Below are 6,069 nucleotides of genomic sequence, written 5' to 3' on the forward strand. Positions count from 1 at the left end.
AGAATGTTTGTGCCAACTACTGCAATTGAAAATTATTTTGGAGGTTTAGTTAATGCAGTTGGAACTAAAAGTAGAAAACAATTTTAAATATTGGAGGAATAAAAACATATCTATTCACATAATATATGATATATAGCTGGAAAAATCCAAGAAATTCTAAACACTAGAATTAAAAATAGAATTTAGTAAGTTGGATGGATACCTGAAAAATACACAAAATTCCATAGATAATTTCCAATGACAAGTTCAAAAAAAGACTAAAAAATAGATGTCCCAGCAACCAAAAAAATTACAAAATACGAGTAAATTATTTTTAAAAAGTATTAAAGAAACAAGGCAAGACCTGAACAATTGCAGAAATAGATTCCTTCTTTGGATAAGAATGCCTTATATTATTTTTATTAATTTAGTGCAAACCCAATCAGAATTCCAACAGTTTTAGTGTGACAAACTTTTAACACTCACATGAGATAATACATAGCCAAGGAAGACACAACAAAATTAAGAAAAAGAATAATGAGTATTAAACTAATTATTTTAAAACACTAGCTTTTCCCAAATACCAAAAATGCTTGCTATAAAACATTTGTCATAAAAATGAGATTTTGGCATAGGAAGAAAAAAATAAATCAGTGAACGGACAAGAATTTAAAACTACATCAAGTATAAATGATGACTCACAACACTAGGGGGTTCTTTAGGCAGTTAGACATTCAAGAAAAATAAAGATGGAGCCCAATGTCTCATCATATGTCAACTTGATTTTGAAATGGATATAGTGTTTAAATGGAAAAATAAAATATTATAAGAGATTTTTAGAAGAGTAATTCTTATTTACGGAAACGAAGAGATTCCCTTAATGTATTAAGCGCAAAAAACAAGTTGAAGATTCAGATGTTATGACTTTTGTTAAAACAATTTTGTAAACCTCAGGAAAGGTGACCATATGATGGTAAAAGGATGGATGAAGCCACGTTGAATACACACCAAAATATTAACATGTTTATATGGGATCACTTTGGAGGGCCAGATACAATGGAGAGAGGGTAGTGGGAGATGATCAACTTTTTAAAATAGATCCTGACATTATTTAACTGGCTGTAAGGAGCTCATGTCTTTTTTTTATCATATTTAGAAAGACATTTACAATAAAATAATACAAGGCAAAACATTCTGAAATAGAAGGTGGCTTAAGAAGTAGGACAGTAGAAGATGGAGACTGAAGAAAAGTCACTAGAAATGTGTACTGGCAAGAAGGAGGGAAGCACTCTTTAAGCTCAGGCCAGGAGGTGGAATGCAAGATATGTTTACCACTCTGGGCACTAACAACATTTACATAACTTTGTAGTACCAGGTTGCCAGGAATTTGGGACAGAGTGGCACAGATCAACACAGTGTCAATTCTGAAGAAGAATTCAGGGATTGGGCCTCCTCAAACCTACCCCAGATACATGAGGGCCTCAGCATGGCAGAGGTCTATAACTTGTCCCAAGTAAGAGACAGAGAAGACTGGAGAGGATAAAACACTCAGTAGGAATGTTGGGATGGAGTCAGAAACTGGGCAAAGGAACCAGGGACCATTTGGCAAATATTCTCCATTGTCAATCAGGCTGCTAAAGTAGTCCACAATAAGTGATATACATATAATGTTTCAAAAACTAATGACTTAGTCTTTTTGCTAAAAGAGAACTTTTGTAAAATTTGACTGCATAGTCCTGTGTTAAGTCAGTTATATTCATAAGTTTGAGTTGTTACAATTACTCTGGGAGATATCTATTTTCATCTCTATTAGACAGATGAGAAAACTGATACTCAACAGCTAGAGACACTTGCCCTAAATCACAAAGAAAATAAGAATAGGGACTGGGATTTGACCCTAGATGTGCATGTGTGTATCATTATGTATCATTTAACAATGTACCCCAGAGTAAGACTGTAATAACCTTTTTGATAGTGCTCCCTGAATAGTATTTATTTCCAAGATATATGTCTGGAACTAAGAGCTGGACTTATTACAAAAATCACATTCAATTAGTGAATAGGCACCATCAATTCTTTTCCTTTCATACAATTTTTCTAACAGTGCGGTCTTAGAACTTAGTCAGGTCTGAGTTATTGAAGCTATAGTTACTGAAAACCTTTGAGAAAAATGGATGAAAGCAAATAGTGAGATGGAATAGAGAATTCATTATCAACTTTTGTATGATGGAAACACAGGGAATAGAGCAGGAGCTCAGAAAATTTAATGAGCAGTATCCGAGCTTATGTGATGCTAGAACTTCTACCTGAAGAAGAGACAGAAAGAGAGCTGTTATATGGAAACCTTCCTTGAATTGAGAAAACCATCACACATTGTACCACGAAATTTACGCTGATAACATACTTGTTTCCCCAGTCGGTCCATACATAGCACACATGGTAGATCATGAGTTGCTTTAACAATTTGTTTTCTCTCAAGTATTTTGTCTTTGAAAGACAATGATATATGGATAGCATTTTGCAACTATATTCACTTGCCCTACTGAGTTCAGACAAGGTTATTATAAATGACTCATAAATGATGGGATCTGCAACATGTAGAGAGAATTTGTTTATGGATAGCCCTCTGGGTATAAAGAACAAGTTAACCTGTTACAGCCATGTGGAATGTGTTTCTCTGTCCAATGCAGATATACATACATACATACTTGTATACATACATACATATATATGACTTCTGTCAAGGCATAAGTCTCTGTAGTAAGCTAAAAGGATCTTACTCCATCAAGCTCTGACAGAGAAGTCTGTTGGGAACCTCAGCCTCATATTCTTCCTTTTAAGATGTTTTCCTTACGAGGAGCTTCCTCCTTGTCACAGCAGTTGCAAAGGGAGTGTGTCAGTGGCATTTGATCATTTTACATCTCAAGAAGGGCTTAATTAGGACCTAGAAGTTGGGCTTAAGGCAAGTTAAAGCAAAAATATGTTTTCCCTTTTTAATCTACTTTTCTTTTAGTGGGTTATTTTTTGGCCTCTTTTGTTTTTTAATTTGTTCTACTACTGTATGGAAAATAGTGATCAAGTACATGCCATACATAATACAGTCTATTATGAGGAATAGTTTGAGCATTAAAGAGTAAAGATAGATTTATATAAAAAAGATACGCACTTTCTTTAAACAGGTCCCAGATTACGGCCTTGAATATGTTCCCATGATTGCTTTATATTAGAAAAAATCATTGCCCAGTCCTTTTCAGAGGTTCAGGAACCTACAAGAACAACACTACACTACTACTTGCTTTTCAGAAACACTGTATTTCAATTAAAATAAAACACCCCAAAATGAAAATCCTATTATAAGACGTTCATTTGTGTGTGCATGTATATATACACACATGTGCATGCACACACACATGCATATATATATGTACATACATACACATACATATTAATATGTCGCACATAATATGTGAACACACATATAAACATTTTTAGGTACATGATGAGGATATAGTCAACTCCTCAATAGACTTTTCCCTAGATTGAAGGGGGAAACAGTTGAAAATATGTGTTTGTTGAATTAAGTGCAACTCACATGACCCTGGTTATTCTCCTCATCTACTCCTACAGAGCCCCTGCCTCCCTACAAGGTCTTCTCCCTACCTATGTTCTAGACCCTCCAGAGAATGTACCACTCTCAGAAACAAGTTCAGCTAACAAAGCCAGTGTGGAGGCAGGGTTGGAATTAAAGACATAAGCAGAAAGAGAGCCTGGGAAATTATTGATTCTCTGGCTTCAGTTAGTCCTAGAAGCAGTCCGAACTCTTCAACTCCTTATATGAGTCGATAAGTTTTCAGCTAGTTTAAGTAATTTTACTATCACTTTTCAATCCTGTATGTGTCACAATATGGCAAAACTTATCATGAATTCAACTTCTCAAATTTTGCTTCTCTCATTCCTTCAGCCTATACAACCAGAGAAACAAAATTCTACCATCATATTTCCATCATCATAAAGGGCATGTGCATAAAGTCCATGACTGCTTCTCTATCTTACTCAAATCCTCATTATGCTTGACTTCTTGTCAGCATTTGGCAGAGCTGACCACTCTTTGGAAGACATTTCCATGTTGTGTTCTAGGTTACACACTTTCCTTTACCTTCCCTGAGGAGGGATAGAAACAGAAAAAAGTCCACCTTTAGCTCAGAAGGCTGACCTACAGTCTGCATAGTTTCAATAAGGATCAAACAAATGCTGGTTGCTACGTTCTTAAAGGGTCTCAGGACTGCCTGTAAATGTCACCAATTGTTAACATCGAACTGAATGATAAGCACCAGAGAAATCTTGTGAAAGCAGTTTTACGAGTACAAATTGGAAGAAAACATTTATGATCTGATACTCCCTGCATGTCTCCTCCCCCTTGAGCACTAACCACATAGCTACCAGCTTCATACAGCAAAAACACAGGTCTTTCTGCCCATGGGTCCTGCCCCCGTGCTACTTAAATAAACCTACTAAGTTGCATGGTAAAACATCTCAAGGGGGCCCTGGGTGGCTCAGTCAATTAAGCATCCTACTCTTGGTTTTGGCATAGATCATGATCTCACAGTTTGTGTTTGAACCCCGTTTTGGGCTCTGTGCTAACAGCATAGAGCCTGCTTGCAATTCTCTCTCTCCTTCTCTATCTGCCCCTCCCCTGCTTGCTCTCCCTTTCTCAAAATAAATAAACATTAAAAAAAGAAAGGAATTCTTTCTTGACCATCGTGCTCAACAATCCCTTAACATTCCTCACTTTCTCTTCTACTCCTTGACAACTTCTTCATGTTGGGATGCTTGTATGTCCTCTTCTCTATCTACATTCTCATTCTATGTGATTTCATCAAGATCTGAGGCTTTAATTACCATATGACAAATGTGTGTGTTTGTATCTGACCTTTCACTTGATCTCCAGATTCGAATCTCCATTTGATTACCTAACATCTCAACTTGGATATACTGCAAGCATCTCAAAGTTAACCAAGGACGAAACAGACACTGGATACTTAACACCTCCCAAATTGATTTTCCCCTAGTTTTACCCATCTCAGTAAATTATAACATTATTCATAAAATGTCTCACATCACTGTATTTATCTTTGATTCTTCCCTTATGCTTACGCCATATATCTACTACATGTACAAATCCTGTTGGCCCGAGAGTCCTCTAACTAGTTGACCTGTTGTTTTTTGTTTTGTTTTGTTTTCCCCACATATGACTTTTGCCACATATTAGTCAAATGACCACTTTAAAATGTGGGTCACATTATTCCCCTGCTTAGAACCTACCAACATTGTCCCATAGAATGACAGTAAAATAAAAACTTCTCACCTGAGTCTATAAGAATGCATATAATCTGGCCTCTGCCAAAACAGAATCAAACTATCCTCTCCAGCTTGAGCCACAGTGACCTTCTGTGTCTTCTTCAAAAAGGACTGATCTCAGTGACAATTTAAAGCCTTTGTTCCAGCAATTCCTTCAACATGAAACACCTTTCCCCCAGATTTTAGTCCACCTGTATCCTTCCATCTCATTAATTCAGGATTCAGCTTAAATATCACTTCCCGAAAAAAGATTTTGCTTATATCTTTATCGACAGTAGCCTTTTCTTCTAATAAACTTCATTATATTACTAATATTTGCTAGTCTCTAAACATTTACTACTCTCTGAACTGGTATTACATTTAGTGGTTCACATTATGTCTCCCTCATGCGGAGTATAAGTTCCATGAAAACAAGTATGATTTTTTCATTGCTACATCCCCAGAACCTGCAACCTAATCTTGCTCTGAGAATGAGCATGAAGAGGAGACATGGAAGGGGAGTAAGAGGAAGGTGAGGAGGAAGAGAAGAATATAAGAGGGAAGGAAGGGAGGTGGAGAAGAAAGTGAAGAAATGTATTTATAAATCTGAACCTCAACTTAGCATACTTGAATTAGCCGAACTCCAGATGTATTAGTAAGTTTGGAATCCAAGGCACTTGAAACATACTTCTAAATAACTTCTAGAATGTACCAAAAGGGTGGGTAAATACAAGGGTATTAATCCGCCAGTTT

The sequence above is a fragment of the Lynx rufus genome, unplaced genomic scaffold, assembly GCF_022079265.1.
Source record: "Lynx rufus isolate CCGP_SWC_20201006 ecotype Redwood Valley unplaced genomic scaffold, mLynRuf1.p SCAF_6, whole genome shotgun sequence".
NCBI lineage: Eukaryota > Metazoa > Chordata > Mammalia > Carnivora > Felidae > Lynx > Lynx rufus.